The 21,995-nt window shown below is 33.8% G+C and overlaps 1 protein-coding gene and 1 pseudogene across 8 annotated transcripts in view; both read left to right on the top strand.

Annotated features, from left to right (window-relative positions):
- The window catches only part of MAGI2 (membrane associated guanylate kinase, WW and PDZ domain containing 2), a 1,336,469-nt gene that overhangs the window by 60,507 nt on the left and 1,253,967 nt on the right, over positions 1-21,995 (top strand). The gene's annotated exons all lie outside the window — the stretch shown is intronic.
- Positions 1-21,995, top strand: part of LOC309666274 (dihydrofolate reductase pseudogene) — a 241,944-nt pseudogene that overhangs the window by 188,752 nt on the left and 31,197 nt on the right. The window contains exon 2 of the transcript XR_014268460.1: positions 1,878-21,995. This exon is cut by the window's right edge and continues 31,197 nt beyond it. The product of XR_014268460.1 is annotated as a dihydrofolate reductase pseudogene (transcript). The remainder of the gene's footprint in view (positions 1-1,877) is intronic.

Here is a 21,995-nt window from a genome sequence, read left to right as displayed (position 1 = left end):
TCTCTTGCATACCAGTTCACTAACGATGAAAAATCTGAAAGAAAAACTAAGAAACACTCCCATTTACCATTGCAACAAAAAGAGTAAAATGCCTAGGAATAAACCTACCTAAGGAGACAAAAGACCTGTATGCAGAAAACTATAAGACACTGATGAAAGAAATTCAAGATGATACAGATGGAGAGATATACCATGTTCTTGGATTGGAAGAATCAACATTGTGAAAATGACTATACTACCCAAAGCAATCTACAGATTCAATGCAATCCCTACCAAACTACCAATGGCATTTTTCACAGAACTAGAACAAAAAATTTCCCAACTTGTATGGAAACACAAAAGACCCCGAATAGCCAAAGCAATCTTGAGAAAGAAAAGTGGAGCTGGAGGAATCAGGCTCCCAGACTTCAAACTATACTACAAAGCTACAGTAATCCAGACAGTATGGTATTGGCACAAAACCAGAAATATAGATCAATGGAACAGGATAGAAAGCCCAGAGATAAACCCACCCACCTCTGGTCACCTTATCTTTGATAAAGGAGGCAAGAATATACAATGGAGAAAAGACAGCCTCTTCAGCAAGTGGTTCTGGGAAAACTGGACAGCTACATGTAAAAGAATGAAATTAGAACACTCCCTAACACCATACACAAAAATAAACTCAAACTGGATTAAAGACCTAAATGTAAGGCCAGACACTATAAAACTCTTCGTGGAAAACATAGGCAGAACACTCTATGACATAAACCACAGCAAGATCCTTTTTGACCCACCTCCTAGAGAAATGGAAATAAAAGCAAAAATAAGCAAATGGGACCTAATGAAACTTACAAGATTTTGTACAGTAAAGGAAACCATAAACAAGATGAAAAGAGAACCCTCAGAGTGGGAGAAAATATTTGCAAACGAAACAACTGACAAAGGATTAATCTCCAAAATATACAAGCAGCTCATGCAGCTCGATATCAAAGAAAACAAACAACCCAATCCCAAAATGGGCAGAAGACCTAAATAGACATTTCTCCAAAGAAGATATACAGATTGCCAACAAACACATGAAAGGATGCTCAACATCACTAATCATTAGAGAAATGCAAATCAAAGCTACAATGAGGTATCACCTCACACCATCATCAAAAAATCTACAAACAATAAATGCTGGAGGCGGTGTGGAGAAAAGGGAACCCTCTTGCACTGTTGGTGGGAATGTTAATTGATACAGCCACTATGGAGAACAATATGGAGGTTCCTTAAAAAACTGAAAATAGAACTACCATATGACCGAGCAATCCCACTACTGGGCATATACCCTGAGAAAACCATAATTCAAAAAGAGTCATGTACCACAAGGTTCATTGTAGTTCTGTTTACAATAGCCAGGACATGGAAGCAACGAAAGTGTCCATTGACAGATGAATGGATAAAGAAGTTGTGGCACCTGTATACAATGGAATATTACTCAGCCATAAAAGGAAGTGAAATTGAGTTATTTGTAGTGAGGTGGATAGACCTAGGGACTGTCATACAGAGTGAAGTAAGTCAGAAAGAGAAAAATAAATACGATATGCTAACACATATATATGGAATCTAAAAAAAAAAAATGGTTCTGAAGAAACTAGGGGCAGGACAGGAATAAAGACGCAGATGTAGAGAATGGGCTTGAGGACATGGGGAGGGGAAAGGGTAAGCTGGGAAGAAGTGAGAGAGTGGCATGGACATATATGGACTACCAAATGTAAAGTAGATAGGTAGTGGGAAGAAGCTGCATAGCCCAGGGAGATCAGCTCGGTGCTTTGTGTCCACCTAGTGGGGTCGGATAGGGAGGGTGGGAGGGAGACCCAAGAGGGAGGAGATATGGATATATATATATATAGCTGATTCATTTTTTTATACAGCAGAAACTAACACACCATTGTAAAGTAATGATACTCCACTAAAGATGTTAAAAAAAAATGACCTGATAATACTCTAAAATATAGCCATTTATTAGCTGTATGATTTTGGACAAGTCATTTATCCCCTTGGTATCTCAGTATCCTGATGTGAAAAATTGCTCAATGCTACCTCATATACGTTTTATGAGTATTAAGTGAGTTAATATTTGGAAACATTTAGACAAGTGACTGCTACAGAGTTAATATATAAGTCTTTGCTATGATTAAAACTTGGGTTAATTTCTAAATGACTTTTCCTATTGTTGTTGTCCCCTATCTCCAGATAATTAAATCAAAGTTTAGTTACTCCACTTAGCTTTCATAACAGCCTGAACAGCATCCAGTAAATCAAATGCCTTTTCCATATTTACATCACATCTGGCGAAGACAGAAATCATGGGATAGCTTGACCCCGAAAATATGAGAACTGAGAAGGAGTAGCATCTGTCTCCTCCATCTGTTTAAGCAAGATTTCTTAATTATCTGTAAAAAGATCTCTGGTCTGAATCACTAACTGTTCAGCTTAATGAACTATATTTTTGACATACATTAGAGCCTTGTGCATTCATAAAGATTAGCAACTTACTGACTGGTGATATTTTGCATGAGGACAAGGAAGGCTAACAGTGACCTATATGTTACCCACATGCACTGTTTTTTTGATAAGAATGATTAAAGCTCTTACTCTTGGAGCTTTTTGTTGTTTTATCTGTTATCTCCTGTTTTCGTTGTAGACGCTCATTTTTCCAAAATCAAGTCACTGTCACTAATTGTTCCCTCCAGTGATGCTTGTCTGCTGCTGATGTTCTGAGGCAATTGATGTTGATGTTACATTGGTTCACATTATACTTTTGTTTGCCCTTGAAGCTTTTTGGCTGTCCATCTTGTGCTTGATTGCATTCCTCACCTCATTATGTAGCAGCTGTTTTGGCATTCTTTTTTTTTTATTTTTCATTTGCTTCGCTTGCTGAAATGTAAGAACTTGGCTTCACTGCCAATATTTTAATAGTGTTCAGAAGTGTCATTATTGATTTTGATATTGATGCTGTCTGATAATGAATGGCAATGAATCTTCTCCGCAAGCTGAAAACACTTTTATAAATGAGTCTAAATCTCTTGCCATTAGTGCTCCTTGGGAGGCCATCATTTCACAAGCTGGCTGTGTAGTTAGAAGCTAGAGACTTGTTGTGCTACAGTTTTTCACATCTCCTATTGTGGAGCTGAATCATAAGACATTTTTCTTCAGTTTGGTAGCATGACATGCCTGTGATAATTTAACACTTTAGAGGATTTCATTTATAATCTTGCTTTGGAGGATCAACATAACTCCCATTTCACAGACTATACCTAATATATCTGACATTTAAAACATGTAGTTGTTAGTTATTAAGGAGCATGTTTTTATGAGGATGAAACATGAAACTTTAAAAAAAGTTTTCTTTAATATTTAGAAAGGGCTTCTTTCTCTAAACCCCTCTCACACATTTTACTTATAATATTTGTCTTGTGTGTGATTCTTCCCTCCTAGTAGACTCAACCAAACATAGGAACACGTCCTCAGTAATTTTTGCATTTTCCAAGCAAATACCTAATAAGAAATGCTGAATAATGATTTGCTGTTTCTTTTGTTGATTATATGTATTATATAATAGATGTTACGTATTAACATATGTAGTTAAAATCCATTCATCTATAGCTTTTAAATTTAAAATATGTAAAAGTTGTGCCGAAAGTATACTTTGGATCAACCATGAAAAGAAAGTTTTTTTAGGTAGACTAATATATTAGCCTGTAGTATAATTTTAACAGAATAATTTAAATCAATAGTATGATGTTGCATATCAATTTTCTCCAGTAATGTAAAATGTATATTCAATAGGACCATTGCTTGGAAGCAGCGAGATTAGTTTGAGAAAAAAAGATATTTATTTTAAATCTTTCAGATACCTATAATTGAAGCCTATTATCTTAAATGTTCTGTAACTTTATACTCAAACCTCTCAGTTATTCAGACTGTCCTTCCTCCTATAACATGAACCCCTGTACTCTTTGTTTTACTGCCATTTTCTGGATTCCTCAATGTTTGTTGTAGTCAGTGTGATATTGACTCAAGGCCATCTCAATTATCAATCCAAGCAGTAGGAATAATTAGACCTGTCTAGCTTATTTCACAAGATTATCATGAAAGTCAAATAGCTTATGTTTGTAAAAATACACTGTTAGGGCTAAAGTTCCGTATATATTTGGGCTTTGTTTTCAGAGCAGGTGAGGGATAAACTAAACAAAAAGACTATTTTCATGTGATGATTAAATATTTTTGTAGCTCATTCCTTTTGGTCTTATCTTAGGTTTTTTAACGATACATACACAGTAGGAAAGTTGTTCTTCCAAAGTCAGTGCCCAGTTCTACAGTTAGGAGCATCACCAGTTACAAACACATTACATGGCTTGCTCGATGAGCGATCAGTTAGCCCCTTGTTGGTAGAGCCAGGTTTACCCTCTGAGTATATGACTTAGCAATCTTACCCCAAAATATATTTCTGATGAGACTTCAAATTCTACTGTTCATTTGGTCATGTAGAATAAAATTATACTCAATACACATGCATTTATCTTTCCTTAAATCTTATTTTTTTTTCTAGCTTTACTGAGGTATGATTGACAAAATTATAAGATATTTAAAGTGTACAATGTGATGATTTGATTACATTGTGCAAGGAATCCCCACTGAGTTAACTACTATATCCACCACCTCACATATATATATATATTTTTTTTTGGTGGGAACATTTAAGTTTTACATTTTTAGCAAATTTCAATTATACAATACAGTGTTATCAACTATAGTCACCATGTTATACATTATATCCTCAGATCTTACTTATAACTGAAAGTTTGTATCCTTTTACCAACCTCACCCTATTTCCCCCACCACCTCCAGACACTGGCAACCACTTTTCTAACTCCCTGTTTCTACAAGTTTGACTTTTTAAATTAAAAAAAAAAATGTAGATTCCACATATAAGTAACATCATGTGTTGTTTTTCTCTGTCTGGCTTATTTCACTAAGCATAATGCCCTCCAGGTCCATCCATATTTTTGCAAATGACAGGATTTCCTTCTTTTTTAAGGCTGAATAATATCACATTGTGTGCATATCTATCTACCTGTCTGTCTGTCTATCTATCATATCTAGATCATCTATAGATGGTATGTGTGTATATATATATATGGTATATGTATATATATGCATATTATTTATATATATATACACACATATATGTGGTATGTATGTATCTATTGATAGATATGATCAAAAACATTACCAAATGATAATATTTTAGTTGCTAATTTAGCAGTTAGCCAACTTACTCCTTTCTTTATTATAAAAATAATTTAACCTCAAATGAAGTATTTGTCATCATTCACTTGCAGTAACAACTATAAATATAAGCTCTTTAATCTCTGCAGACTCTCTCATCGGACATTTGATTTTTGAAGCATTTCTCAACTTTCCCAAAGCAGGGTGTTTCCTGAATTTGATATAGAATGACTTTTAATGTGTTTAGAAACTTTAGAGACTGACAGGAGCCTATATTTAGTTGTGGTGAAAGTGAAAGGAAGTGACTGCCCAGAGTAGTAAAATGAAGAATCCCTGAGGAGAGAGAAGCTGGTGAGGGAGCAGGGAGCTACTGAAAATTGGGTGCTGTAATGTATTTCCTGATACATTCAAAGAAACCTTCATAACCATTCATTCAGTGATTCAGTAACTATTTGTTTAGTGCCTTCTACATACAAAGTTAGTGTTCTAGCCATTGAGGTATAGTCGTGAATATAATAAATAAAAATCACTGTCTTGGAGCTTACTTTCTAAATCTTATGCTCTAAGTCTATTCTATTTTAAGTCTAGTCTATCCTACTACATATTCAATAATTATCATTTAGAACCCTCCAGTGGATCAATTTGTAATGTCTTTCTGTCATCCCGATACCAAGCTTTGTCATTCTTTACATTACTTCCTGCTAAACTCCTCTAAGTTAGGTACCTGGTTCATCAGTTAGCTCCTGGCTTGGTTTCATTCCTTGAATTCTTACTATCATAACCTTTCCTATAAAATGATAATTCTGTGAAGTGAAAATTTTAACAAGCTCCATTTTGGACAGGGCTTTGGACCCTGGCCCCAGAAGCTCTTGTACACTGGTTTGCTAATCTCTCACAATTACACCAAGCACTATATATATGTTAAGTATGTGGTAGTGGAATCAAGACAATGTAGGTTCTGACCCTAAAGTTAGACCTCAATGTTTTATCTATAAAATGGCATAATACTAGCAGCTACCTCATAGGATAATACTTTCATGTACTTTTCTATTCAGTGAAGATTCCAAGATGTTAAGACACTCTTGTTTATAATTTTATTTTGGAGACTGGTCATGGACATTAATCACTAAAATACTACAGAGAAAATGATAGAAGAGTAGACACAATGCTGTGGGGTTTTAGAAAAAAAATTATTACTCTGTCTAGAGTGACCAGAGAAGACTTCGTGGAAAAATTGGAATATCCGTAGACATTAATGGATATTTGATAAGAGCATGATGTTTCTTATTTTTTGATTTCTCACTCCAATACTTATTCATTAGGCTAGATATATCTACACTTACTGGAAATGATGGAATCCCCAAAAAAGTTTGCTTCAAAAGTGAGAAAAATTGGCCATGATACAGTTTAATAATTTAGTTTTGATTTTGGTCTTTATCTGTAATCCCTCTTTGGAAGTGAAAGATAGTAAAGTTTGAAGGAGAAGAAGGGATGTATTTCTATCTGTTATGGACTTTCCTGCTGACATATTATGCCTTCTAATTTGAGGCAATAGTGTGGGGATCAGGGTAATACTCTTAAGGCTCAAGCAAAGCAGAGCCAGATTTCTATACTCGATCTTTTCTACGATGACCGTACATTAAAGAGAACTAATGCAACTCACCAAAATGAGCAAGTTAATGATTTCTGAACCATGGGATATGGCCATTGTTTCCAGTCCTGCTGAAAGGATTTTTGTTTTAAGTGTTAATTGATCCTTTTCCGTTTTATAATTGATTGAAACACTATAATCTTTATTGATATAAGTATAATGATTCAAAAATACATCCTTTTTAATAAGTGTAAATTTCAATAAAAGGATTCAAATGCTTTCCAAAGCAGCACGTTAGGTTTTCCAATTCCCATTAGTTGACACAGAGAATGTATAGGTGTTTCATTGATCCTTAGTAAAAATGTAATTAGATTATCAATATGGTAAACTCTCCACTGCTTACACAAATAAGGGCATGAACATGTAAGCAAACTCTAGTGGTAAAAAAAATTAACAACTGTTTGTAATGTGAATGTATTGTCCAATCTATATTTGTAGATATGTACAATAAAATGTTTAGGGATTCTTGTCAAAAAATAAAAAATAAAAGACACAAAATATCTAACTTAGAAGTAGGTGCAAATTGTTCAGCTACCACATCTGTTCCTAAACAGGAATACATATAATATCATGATTACATATCATAACATATTATTATTACCACTAAAAAGAATGAAATATATTAATATGCACCTTTTAAAGAGAATATATCTGCAGAGAAATAGACATAATATATGAATATAAAGAAATGTAAAAAACCTGTTTGACAGGCTATATTAAATTTACTCTTGGAATAGGAGGGGGGAATGGGGCTAGGGATGAAGGAAAACCTTAAATATATCTATGATATTTTCTCATGTAAGACAAAACAAACATGATCAACTATCAATTTTGAGTAGTAGGTGATATTTTGATACTCATCTCCATTTTGTGAGCATCTTAAACACACATATGTGTGTGCATGTGTGCATATGTATTACTTATTCCACATGCAACAACTAAACAAAAAACTTGTCTCATCTTTTATCATACCTCATAGATTTACAATTTTAAATCGTGCTGGGAGCTGTATAAGCCTAGGGAAATAACTTTGGGATCAGGATATAATACATACAAGTTTCAGTGCCTGCTGCTGTCCATATCCTGGTAGCATCATGGAAGCCATTCTACATTTGCTATAACAGGTTTTTATACCAGGATCAACCAGAGTTCCTGACTGAACAGAAAATGTGTAGATGAGGAAAAATGGAAAAAGCCTTTGTATTTCTGTTGAGTGTATCATGTATGTTCCATGGTTAGAGAAGCCAGAGTAAGCTGAATTGTTTCATCAGAGGTGATGCTGTTAAAAAAAAAAAAAAAATTAGAAAGATCTGCTGGCAGAACAATCTGTGGAAATGGAGTAAAGAAAAATGGATTAGGTCCATGTGCAGAACTGTCAAACACTTTGAGAAGGAATGCTCTTATTTCTACCCACTGGGACTTCACAAGAAGTTATTTTCTGAGTTTGAGGAATTTATATAAAGCTTTCCTATAAAACTCCACTTCTGAAGTGTAGGTTCTATATTTTACAGTAGAAATGCTTAGAAATAATCCCTATTTCTCCTTAAAAGAGAATCAGAATTATACCTGGCTAAATGTTTTCTAATTTACTTTTTGTGTGTAAGTTACTTAAAATTTACTGTTTTTAGAGTTATTCAGTTCACATATGAATGCTTTTCTCTTATATTTTGGTCAAGAGTGATCTTTAAAATATTTAACCTTCAGAGATAAATGCCCACAGTGGTCACAGAGATGGTGATAGTGGGGTAGCACCTTGAACTTTGTAGCTTAGGTGACTAATGGACTTTAAAATAGGCATTTAAAAAGTCAAGTAGCACTTTTTAAACCAAGCATAAATGGAATTATTTCTTCTCCCCCATCACTTGAAATAAATGAATTCAAGGACTGATTTTTTCCTAAAAAAAATAGCCCTTAACCACATATGTGGTAAAGGACATGATCAATCTGCAGGGAACCAAGGCTATACTGAAAATCTGTATCATCTGAATCTTTCCTGGGTAGGGTTGTTCCAAGAAACCCACTAAGGGAGCTGGTGGTCACAGAAGCAGCTATGAAAGAAGAGTAGTAGAGCTGGTCATGGGTGAACTTTTCCCTGGAGACATGACCAACAGGGAAATGTTAAATTAAAATGTGAAGTAAAAACCAGAGAAGAGAAAGTAGTCATTAAAATAAGAGAAGTATGGTAGAAGATTAAAATGTGAGTAAAATAGAAGAAACACAAAAGAAAAAGAATAAAATATACCTGAAGATAAAAACATTAAAGATTTTAAAAATCAGTGATAAAGCAGGTAATATCCAAAATAAAAGAAATAAAAATAGAGAACCAATAAGTAAAAAAAATAAATGTATGAAAATTAGGATGATGCAGCATTAATGATTGAATTAGGAAATATAACAATGAAAGTAAGATGTAAATAATAGGGTTAAAATATAAAAGATATTTTTTTTCCTTCAAAACACTCAGAAATTATAAAGATTCATTAGCTTGGAGAAAGGCCATATAAGAGCAGAAAATCTAAATATATAAATGATGATAGGTAAATTCAATTAGTAATTAAATTATATAGAAGAAAAATTCAGTTACTGATTAAAAACTAGCATATATCACAGCAATAAAAAATTCTCATGCAATGCTGAGATAACTTTATGTTAAGAACTGGAATATTCCCAGTACACCTGAAACTAATATACTATTGTATGTAGACTATATTTCAATTTTTTAAAAAAGAACCAGAATATTCCCTTAATGAAACAAAAGCTAAAAGAGTGAAGAATGAGAAAGAGAACAGCAATAACAACGTAAAGAAACGCAACTATAGAAATGCCAGTAGTGTGAGTCCTTATATAAATATTTCCATGGCCATGCTTCTCTTCTTGCAGAAAACATCTGGAAAAGTCAGGAAGAACTCCAAACGGTGGAAAATTCTGCAGGCAAAGATACTACACCTGTGACCTTAAGTGAAGATAAGCAAAGCAATCAGTACTTCCTTTGGCTGCTTATGAAATCTTGTACTTCTCATCTGGTTCTGTGCTTTTCTAGGGCCTATTTTGGTATTGTATTCCTTAGCTCTGCCTAGTTTCTTACATTAGGGAATATTTCCCATACCAGGATTCCTCAACCCCATCTTGTCAGGCAGAAGCCTTCCTCATCCGCAGAAGTCATTATAGGGTCTACAGTGATTCACACAGCACACACAGTATTGGTCTTTCTGGTGCCAAAAACCTTCGGTGCTTTTAACTTTCTACTACACTGCCTGGTCATCTCTGTTCCTTCCATCCCCCAAAGCACTCAATTTTCTTTAGAATTATCTTACTATTAAGAGGTAATAAAATAAAAAATTAACAACATCAATGGTGCATTAAGATTCTCTCCTTGAGTAAGACTTCCCACTGATTAATTCTACACCAGCCGTAGAGTCTTCTCAGAAGAATTGACCAATATCAAATAGTTAAATATCATATTGCCCATGAGTTTAATTTATAAATTGTCACATTCTCATGGTCATTTCTAGATATTAGCAGCAGCACTGTTCTTTTAATTTCTAATCTTTGAATTCTTGCAAGGGGTGGATAAGTAGAAGAAGGAGGAACTTGGTCTGTAGTTTTCTTGAATTACCAGGATCAGTTCATTTTAATTTTTGAGACTCTCAGCCTTCCTAGCAGACTGTGTTTAAAGTCAAGTTCTTCTTTGCCTAAAATGGGAGAATTCTTTTAATATTCAGGTTAAATCTGAGTGTGTTTGGAAAATCATTTCTGTAAGTTGACAGGAAGCATTTAAAAATGCAGTTTTGTGGACTGCCATCTTTAATAAAGATAAGTTTGTATATGAAAGAAATCCTTGTTACATACCAGGCATAAATTATTGGGTTGTGTGTACTTGCTTAACATCACAATGTATCTTATGAAGAAATTCTATTTTAATAGCTATATGACAGAAAAGGAAAACTTAGACACTAACAGTGAATCTGGAATGTAGTAGGAATTTTTAATTTAATTAATTGAAATTTTTGAGATACAGATTCATATGGTGTTGTAAGAAATAATACAAAGATTCCTTGTTCACTTCACCCAGTTTCCTTCAATAATAACATTTTGAAAAACTATAGTATACTATCTGAACCAGATATTGAAATTCATATGATCCATCAATATTATTTACATTTTTCCAGTTTTAGTTGGATTCTTTTGTGTGTGATTTTGTGTCTTAAGTTCTATGCAATTTTATCACCTAATTAGGTTGTTATATCCACCACAGTCAAGATACTGAACCACAAGCATCTCTCCTATTGCTCTGTTAGGACCCAGTCACCTCTCCCCACCCTGTTTCTGAGCCCTGGCAATTCAACTGCTAATCCATCCTCCTTTCAAAGATGTTATGTAAATGGAATCATGCAGTGTGTAACATTTTGGGATTGACTTTTTTTTACTCAGCATAATTCCCTGACAATTCATCCAAGTCATTGCTGGTATTAGTATTTTGTTATTTTTTATTGCTCAGTAGTACGCCACTGTGTGTGTGTGTGTGTGTGTGTGTGTGTGTGTATACACACACACACACACACACACACACACATATACACACTACAGTTTGTTTACCATTCACCTGTTGAGGGAAATCTGTGATGATTCCAGGTTTGGGTTATTATAAATAAAACTGCTATGAGTATTCATTTGTAGGTTTTTGTGTGAACATAAATTATTATTCCTCTGGAATAAATGCTCAAAAGTGCAAGTGCTGAGTTATGTGATTATTTGGGTTTAGTTTTATAAGAAATTGCCAAACTATTTTCTAAACGGCTATAACATTTTACATTTCTTCAACAATGTGTAGTTGATCTAGTTTCTCCACATCCTCTCCACCATTTAGTGTTGTCACCATTTAAAATTTTAGCCGATAGGTGTATAGTGCATAACCCTGATAGTCAGTGATGTTGAACATCTTTTTATGTGCTTATTTGCCATCTGTATAACCTTTTTGTTGAAGTGGATGTTCATGTCTTTTGCTTATTTTCTAAGTAGATTGTTTTTTCCCTGTTGAGTTTTGAGAGTTTTTTACATGTTCTAAATACTTGTCCTTTGTTATGTATGTGGATTGCAAATATTTTCTCCAAGTCTCTAGCTTGTATTTTCACCCTCTTCACATAGACTTTCACAGAGCAAAAGTTTTTTTTTTAATTTTGATGAGATCTTATTTATAAATTTTTCCTTTTATGGCTTATGCATTTGTTTAAGAACTCTGTGCCTAAAGATTTTCTCTTATTTTTCCTAAAAGTTCTTTTCCCAAACTTATTGAAATATAATTGACGTGTAACATTGTGTAAAGTTAAGGTGTATCATGTGATGATTTGAGATACATACATACATATATATATATATATATATATATATATATATATATTGCAAAAAGATTACCACAAAAAGTTAACATATGCATCATCTCACATGGTTATCTTTGTGTGTGTGTGTGTGTGTGTGTGTGTGTGTGTGTGTAGAACTTTTAAGATTTATTCTCTTATCAACTTTCAACGATACAGTACAGTATTGTTAACTATAGTCGCCATGATGTATATTAGATACTCAGAACTTATTCATCTTACAACTGTAGCATCTTATAACTTCTACCCTGTGACCACCTTCACCCATTTTCCCCATTCGCCCACCCCTGGCAATGACCAATCTATCTCTATGAGTTCAGTTTGTTTTTTTTTTTTTAGATTCCACATGTAAGCGAGATCATACAGTATTTGTCTTCCTTTGTCTAACTTATTTCATTTCATTTAGCATAGTGCCCTCAAATTTCATCCATGTTGTCACAAATGGCAGGATTTCCTCTTTATGGCTGAATAATATTCCTCTGTGTATATGTGTGTGTGTGTGTGTGTGTGTGTGTGTGTGTGTGTCTTTATCTATTTATCTCTCAACGGACATATAGGTTATTTCCATGTCTTGGCTATTGTAAAAAATACCCCAGTGAACATGGGGGTGCAGATATCTCTTCAACATAGTGATTTCTTTTCTTTGGATATACACCCAGAAGTGGGTTTACTGGATCATAAGGTAGTACTATTTTTAATTTTCTGAGAAACTTCCATGTTATTTTCCACAGTGGCTGCACCAATTTGCATTCCACCAAAAGTTCACAAGGGTTCCTTTTTTCCCATATCCTCACCATATCGCTTGTCTTTTTTATAATAGCCATTCTAACAGGTGTGATACCTCACTGTAGTAAGTTTTTTTGGTTATTTTATATTTTATGTTTTCACTCATGATCCATTCTGAGTTAATGTTTGTATGAAATTTGCATCAAGATTTTTTCCTTTGCCTAAGATTGTTCAGTTGCATCGACACCATTTGTTAAAGGTTATTCTTTCTCCATTGATTTACTTTTGCACCAGTATAAAAAATCAGTTGAGCATATTTATATTCAGGTCTATTTCTAGGTCCTCTGTTCTGGTCCATTGACCTGTTTATCTATCCCTTCACCAATAGCACACTGTCTTGATTACTGTAGCTTTATAGACAGCTTTAATATGGAGTGAACTGATTCATTTTCCTTTATTTTTTGTCAAGATTGATTTAGCTATTCCAGGGCGTGTTCCTTTTCATATAAATTTTAGAATGAGCTTGTCTATATCTACAAAAACCTTGCTTGGATTTTGATAGGAATGTTTTACTTTACTATGCTGTCTTCCATTTTACAAATAGAGTGTGTCTATTTATTTGTTTTCTTTTATCAGCATTTGGTAATGTTCTTTTTGAGGAAACTTCTTTAGCCAATCTTTAAGAGTACATCAGCTAGTAATAACTTCTTGTAGTTTTCTATCATCTGAGAATGTTCTCAATTCCTCCTCTTTCCTGAAAGGTAGCTTTATCGTTATAAAATTTCTGGTTGGTAGTTTTTTCTTTTAGCAATTGAAAAATATTGTGTTACCTCCTTTTTTACTCTGTGGTTTCAAATGAGAAATCCACTATTATTTGAACTGGAACTCCCCTGTAAGTAATGTGTTATTTTTGAGGTTTTGTTTTGTTTTGTTGTTGTTTTGTAGGTTTTGTCTTTCATCAAATTTGGAGAATTTTCAGCCATTATTTCTTTAAATATTATTCAGTCTCACTATCCTCTTCTCTTTCTGGGATTCTGATGATATAAATGTTGGATCTTTTGTTTTTGTCCCACAGTCCCTGAGGCTCTGTTCTTTTTTTCTCCCTCCCCTCAGTTTATTTTCCCTCTGTTGTTCAAGTTGGATAAATTCTATTTTTCTGTCCTCAAGTTCCTTAATTCTATCCTCACTTGTTGCCACTTTACTATTGAGCCCATCCAGGGAGATTTTTATCTCTGTTATTGTGTTTTAAGTTCTATACTTTCTATTTGATTCTTTTGCATAACTTGTTGCTGATATTTTCATATTTTCATTTATATCAAGAGAATTTATAATTGATTCTGTAAGCATTTTTATGACTCTGCTTTAAAATTCTCATCAGATAATTTGAACAACTGATTCATCTCAATGTTGACATCAGTTGATTACTGTTTCTCATTCAAGTTGTGATTTTTTTGGCTCTAGTTATGAGGATGATTTCCAGTTGTATCCTGGACACTTTGTGTATTATGTTAGTAATCTCTGGCTCTTCTTTCAATCTTTCATTTTAGCTGGAAGTTACCCTTTTTAGGTCTTGCACATGTGTTGTGACCTACTTTTGTCCACTGCAGTTCCAATGGCAGTTTTTCAGAGTCTTCACAGTGTTACTATCGTCTGCTTGGTTTGTCTTGTGCCATTGGAGTTCTCACTGTTACGTGCCACTGCTGCCTGAGGAAGTAAAAGGGGTTTCCCCAAGTTGGACCTCCAAGTATCTCTCAGTGGAAGGGAAGATGTGGTTGGATCCCCTTACCAGAGCCTCCCCCATTTCCCTAATATCTTTGGGGTAGTGAGGAGATCCTCAGGCTACCCGGGACAAAGATGTTTCCTAGACCATGTCACTTACTGTAACTGGGGTCCTTTTTCCTCTTCTGTCTCTTTGTTTCTAGTAAGACTTTGATTCAATACTTTGTAGGCTTTTATCTACAGACGTCTTCATGTATTGAATATCCCTAATTAATAAACCTTAGATAATTCCTTGTTTAATCAAATACACAATGTGCTTGGGTTTCCACACTTCTATGTGTGTGTGTGTGTGTGTGTATGTGTGTTTGTGTGTGTGTGTGTGTGGAGTTTTAAATGGGAAGAGATGAAGAAAAAGTCAAAATAGCAATAGCAGAAAGATGTTTTTGTAAACAAAGTTTGTTCATGTGGGGTCCCACTGGCTCAGATTAAGAATGCCTTTTTAAAAAATAGGCATCCATTAATTTTAAACACAACATATTTTCAGAGCTGACCTATCGTCATCGTATCACGATCTTGAACAACATAGAATAGACTCAATTTGAAGTAGATAAGTAAGTATTTAAATAAGAGATCTAGCTTAATAACTCTACTTGCATAATTTTTATGGTTTGCAGGTATTTTCCAACACATAATCAGATGTAGTCATATAAAAATACGTGAAAAACAAGGAAGGTGTCAATATATTTATTTTTACAGCTTAAAAAATATTCAGAGAGGTTAGATAGCCTATCCAATATTTCTAAGCTAGTAAATGCAATGGTGGGGATATGTATTTAGGTCTCATTTTATGCATGTGGGAAGTGATGGGATCGCATTTCCTAAAGATTGTTTTAGGTGAAAATAGATGATATATGCCCATTTTGAACAGAGACAGAAACACATAACAATGACTTCCATAGGTTCTTTCCAATTTCTCTTAATTATGTATTTAACTTTGCTAACAATTAACTAAAAAGTTGAGTGCTTGCTTGAGTTTATTTTTCAAATCTAAATTTAAAAATAACGCAGGAGCAATCTTAGGAGAGAACAATTAAAATGATGGCACTTATTTTTATTTGCTTATTTTTATTTTCTGATAAACTAAATAGTTTTCTTAATAGGCAAACAACTTTTTGAGGGTCAGCATAATCGCATCCAGGATTTAAATGCTATTTCTGAGCTGGAAGCTAACTCTGCTGTGTGTCCTGCGTAAGATGCCTGGTTCAGTGAGCAAAATGTGCATCGTGTCACTTTGAAGATAAAGTCATGTCTCCTAGGATGCATTGTCAACAAGCCTGATGAGATACAGTGTTGTGCTCTGATTCTCTCTTTAGTTGTGCTTTGACTTTCGAGTCCTTTTGGTTATTCTTTATAGTCTGAAGAAATCACAGCTTCTGGCTATTCTGTACTGTTTGACTAGTTATAGAAGCCTGTCAGTTTTCCAATACTGAAAGAATCTACAAAATAAGTGAAATGACCTCAGGCATTATTTCTGATACTCATTGTAATCATTGCTAGACTTAAACTTGAGGGTTATAGATAGAACTGCACATTTAAACGTGAGAATTTCTGTTTTGGCTGACAGGCAAAATTGGAATTTGTTAGACTCTCCTTTGCTTACTTTTGGACCTAGGGAACGAGTATTACTCATTGATTTAAAGAGTAATCTCTTTAATAGAGTTAAGACCCCATGGCAAAATCTACGGGGATGTGCTGTGTATCTAGTCCATGTGAGTCATGCTATGGGTTATAACATGGTTTTCTTAAAACACAGTGGCACATTGTCTGTTTCTTTCATTGTAGAAATAAAGGTCTTCTCTGACTGTTTTATCTTTTTTTTTTTCTGTCAATTCCAGTTTTTTAGTCAGGTTTTTCTATACTTCAGAAAGTCATTAAGCTAGTATCAGTTAATCTTACATAGTGGTTGCTTTTATTTTCTTTTTTTTAAGGATGAATACATTGTAGAGGTTTTGGAAGTTGAGAAGTTTCTTAGATCAAATTGCCTTTTCTTAAAATTAATTGATGCTGTGAATAAGAAATGATTTGGGTGTTTTGTTTGCTTTTCATTTCAAAATACTTTCTTGTTTTTCTTCCTTAATGTTTAAATTGTACAGAGTAAACCCTGTATTGGTAATGACTTACTAAAGATAGATGCTCTTCCACTCTTCTTATTAGTTGTAATTGCTGATGTAGATTATTGTGGGGCTGAAAGATTTGTAACACAGCAGGTTATTCATTAGCAATTCCGGGATGAAAACTCAACAGAAAATCATTTGAATCTAATGATTGTTTTAAGTTCTAACTGACTCCATAATGCATGTAACATTTTAAATTCCTAGATACTCTATGTATTTCTGTTCCTGAATTAAAAGCATTCCCAAATAACCCATTCTACATATTATTAGTATACAACTCCTATGAATACCATTGTCTAAGTACAACAGACAACACAAAATTACATCCTTTCAGAAGATGTACACTGTAAATGTATATGTAGGCTTTTTCATTTCTGGTAATTTCCTAGGATATCCTCTGCAATGTCACCTTCTACAAACAATTTAATTTTTAAAAGGGCATATATTGATATGCATGATCATGTTTGTAAAGACTCAGCATATTGTTTACAAGTCAGAAAATGTTAATCTCTCAAATATGTTAATTTAGTATCTTTCAAAATACGAAGTTTAACCCCGTTGATACCATGTCTTAAAATGCTTATGTCGGGACTTCCCTGGTGGCACTGTGGTAGGACTCCACTCTCCCAATGCAGGGGGCCCAGGTTCGATCCCTGGTCGGGGAACTAGATCCCACATGCATGCCTCAAGTAAGAGTTCACATGCCACAACTAAGGAGCTGGCGAGCCGCAACTAAGGAGCCCGCCCGCTGCAACTAAGACCCAGCATAACCAAATAAATAAATAAATAAATTAATTAAAAATTGTTTTAAAAAATGTTTATGTATCTGACAATTGTTTTTTGTCAGTATAACCAATTAATTCATGAAACAATAGGAGATTAATAACCACATTTTTGATAAACACAATGGTTGTTTCATTTAAAACAATATATATATATACACATATGTATATATATATTTGATTTGGGAAAAACAAGAAGTCATGGAAGTGGCAAAAACATTGTGTGAAAGCCACAACTATCTGGATTGCCTTTTGATTAAGCCACTGACTCAAATTTGACAAAAACAGTAATGTCTGTCCATTGTTTTAATCAGGGTTTCTAAGTGTGTTCTTTCCAGTGGCAATAAGCTTGTTTCTTTAAATGTAGATACAATTTAGAATGTATACCTCAAACACTACTAGAAATTTAAGAAAACCATAAAACTGGTGGCTAAAAGGCCACAGAGATCAACTGAAACGTTCTCACACTTTAGTGGTTTTTCTTTAATTTTCTTTACATTTCCTCTCCTGTTATTTTTGTAGTTCCTTTCTCTTGCAACATACTTTGAGTCTCTGAGTATCCATTTCCTCAACTTTAAAATGGAAGTGTTAATAGAACCTACCTCGTAGAGTGGATGAGAGGATGAAGTAAGTTAATGAATGTAAAAGTGCTCTCAGCATACTAAGTACTAATCCTGGCATACTGGAAGGGCGTAACAAAATTGCTTCCTTAGCATCATTATACAATTTGCAAGACCCTGCTCCCAATTCTAGAACTTGTTCAGTATTCTAAAACTCAGCTACTATGAGTCACTCTTGGTAGAGCTTATACATTATGAACTGGATTTTCTAAGTTGAATGTTCCTTGAATCTGAGCATTGTCGTTGTATTCTCAACCTCATCTGCTGGGATAAGATTCTCTTAGATCTGAAGCTAATGGTTGCTGTACCTCCTTTGTGAACAATGTTTCTTTAAATTCTACCATACCTGATGTGGTGCAGTTTAGTCCTCCAGTAATAGCCCTATGGTAACAGGGCTCCCAAGATGAGCAGGGTTTGGGCAGCCAGATTGTAAGCTCCTCGTATCCCCCTCATACCTCCTGGAGATGCTAAGCATGGTCTGAGCATCTCCTTGTTAAAGATATTTCTGAATTGGCTGGAAGCCTGAGCTAGATGACCTCTAAGAGGGCTTCCTACCAGTCTATGACTAGTCTGCAGCAGGGTCAAGGAACTCAGGGATTTACAAGGCTGTGTTTAGGAGTCCACCAATAGAATGTTTCAAAGTGATTTCTGCTTGACTGACCACCATTTCCAAAATTACCACTCAGTTAAGATTTCCCCAAATTGAGGCAAAGCTGTTTGTGTACGCTTCAAGTCATCCATGTCTAACTTTGCATAACTGACGTTCTGAGCTTTGTGAAGAGTTTATAAATATTCAAAGATTTATTTTTGGCAGTCCTATAGGCATGAAGAGTTGCTAAATGTGTTGTTCATTTAAAAGATAGTGATGCTTCACTTACTTTCTAGCAATAAGTACGTTCTTTCCAACTTTAATTTATATATGGCTTTATCTTATAGCCTCTAGTGCTGCAGAAAAAGTAGTCAGCATTCCTGAAAGGGAGGACTACACTTCAAAGAAAAAAACCAAAACATAGCTAATTACTGTGATTTTTGATTTGAATAAATAGATTAATAAATTTAATCTACTCCTATATGCCCTGTGACCATACAACTTTGAATCATTGAGAACAGTGAAATAGTTGACATTTTTAATCACTCACCACAATGCCTGGCACTTTAAAATATTGAAACCACGGGAAGAAAGATTTAAGGTACATGTCAATCTGTAAGTGCTTTGGCTTTTGTGAATTCTGCACAGTACAGACTGATCTATGTTCCTTAGAAAGTGTCCATCTTTCACATTGAAATGCTTTAAAAGTTTGGAAATATTCCACAAATTGTAATAATTTTGTACATTTTCACAATACTAGAGCTTAATTTGATGTTTTAATTATTTTAATTAAAAAATCTCTTTCAACCTAAAGTGATGCATCGGACATATGATAATAATTCATCTATAGTAGTTATGGAATTAGGCTTAGAATAGCCTGTTTCCTTTATAATTTTTCTCACGCATAGATAAATAGTCAGTAAATTATTCAGTTTTCCTTCCAAGCATTCTTTTCATTGAGAAATGCCTACAGGCTAGTAAATGGTGAATTTGACATCACTATTTTGGTATGATTCTGTGATGACTTCTGTTATACCTAATTGTAAGTAATTAAAATTTTTAAAGAGAGAATTTTAACTTTAAGAAAATTTTATCAGTTGTCTAAAAAGGCAAACCAGAGCCACCTACAATATTTTGATTCACTGTAAATCCTGGTTCCTTTAATTTCATCTGAATCCCTTAATTCTGTGATATCTTAAAATGTCAGATATATAAAATGACAGATAATTCTTTACCATCAACTGTACATTCTAACAATTTAGTTTACTTTTTTTATGTTAGGGTATATTATTTATTTGTTTTATACAATAGTTTTTAGTTTTGGAATCAAACCCACTGTTTTATTTTCAAATCTATGTTAATCTTTAGGCATGTGGGAATGTTCCATAATAAAAGTGACCTAGTAAAGCTGTGTTTCATGAAATAAAATCAATTAATTACATGATAATATTCTAATACTTTTTTAAAAAGCTGTTTAAACTTGGTTTGTTCACTTGTTTTGTACAATCAACTAAGCAAAGGGTTTTCCTTTTTTTCCAAGGAATCTTTCTGAGCCACACTTTTAAACATAGAAATATTTAATAGTAATTTCTCAGTAACAGACCAAAGTATTTAGAACTCAACAGGAAGAAAAGGGAAGTGGTTCTTATCTGAATTCAAAATTTAATAGGAAAAATGACTCCATTTAATCCATGTCCTTGAATCTTCCTCAAAACTAATCCTACTGTCAATTTATTTTTCATTCAGCTCATCCTCTTAAATATTTAAGCCTTTGTCACTCAAAAATTCAAAGGAAGATGTATGCCAAGAGTTCTTTCTCTAAATTTTTTTTACATTCTTAATTATAACGAAACTGTAAGGTGGGAGAGGAACTGATTTTGGAGATTAATTTGAATAATAAGAAAATTGGGCAAGGTCCTAATTATCATTTTCTCTCAGTAATTTTGTTCTTGATAATATTAAATATATTTAAATTATGTTGTTACAAAATATATCTGAAAACTAAATAAATTCTATTCTTAAGGATTTACGTAGGAGGCAGAGGGTATGAGGTTGAGGACAAAAACCTGAGAATCTAACAACCTGTCCCATCATTACCAGATAATCTTGACTGTTTGCATGTCTCTGGCATTAATGTAAAGATTGAGCTGAACAAATTCCCAGGATCTCCAGCCTTTAAGTCTCAGGAGCATTGTGTACACCCTAGAAAAATGTGATGGTTTTTCTCTTTTTAATTTCATTATTTGACTTCCCATATTTATGCACTGGTTTTGTTTCATTTGAGCTACTAGGAGTGTGAATCCTCAAAATGCCTACTATACAGTCTTAATTTCAAATTCTAGATCTTAGCGTCAGTTTCTATAGCCTAAACATGAGAGAAGGAAAGGAAATTGATTGAATGCCTGTTGTGTGCCAGGAGCTATGCTAGACTATGCATCTTTCGTCTTAACCCTTAAACAACAGACCTGTGAGGTAGGTGAGTAGTCTCATTTCACAGATGAGAAAACAGACTCTGAGTGTAAGTACCTAGTCCAAGGTCACAGAGCAGTTAAACAAGAGAGTTGGGATTAAAAACTCAATATTATTGACTCTAAAGCATATTCATTTATGAATATCAATAAATGGAATGGATCAACAAATTATGAATATACTGCTACATTTTATAAGTCCATAAAATTTAAGGATAGCATGTTTTATGTACAAATAAAATATTACATGGGAATGGTGAATGAAAAGTAATGGTAAAAATTATTTTACTTAAATGTGAGAGTTGTCTTTTTTTTAAGCTAAAGAATTTAAGACTTCTTGAATATTTATCAAAATTAATGAAGTGGAGCAGAGCTGTTACTCTCTCATGTTGTCTTAAATTGGTTGACTTCCTCTGCATTGCACATTTTGTCTAAAAGAGGAAAGAGCACAGTGATTAATGCACATATGTTTTATGTTGTTAAAGTTTCAAAAGTGATAAAACTGTTTTCACAATGGATTAGAAATATTTTCCTTCTTCTGGAAAAAAGTAATGAACTACATAAATATAAAAATCAAAAGCGGCTGTAAATGATGAATGCTACACTTTCTCTGAAAAGTTATTTTTCTCTGA

Source organism: Balaenoptera physalus, assembly GCF_965194825.1.
Source record: "Balaenoptera physalus genome assembly, chromosome: 8".
In the NCBI taxonomy this organism is placed as follows: Eukaryota; Metazoa; Chordata; class Mammalia; order Artiodactyla; family Balaenopteridae; genus Balaenoptera; species Balaenoptera physalus.
The sequence above is the reverse complement of the archived record's forward strand: the minus strand, read 5'-3'. Positions and strand labels throughout refer to the sequence as shown.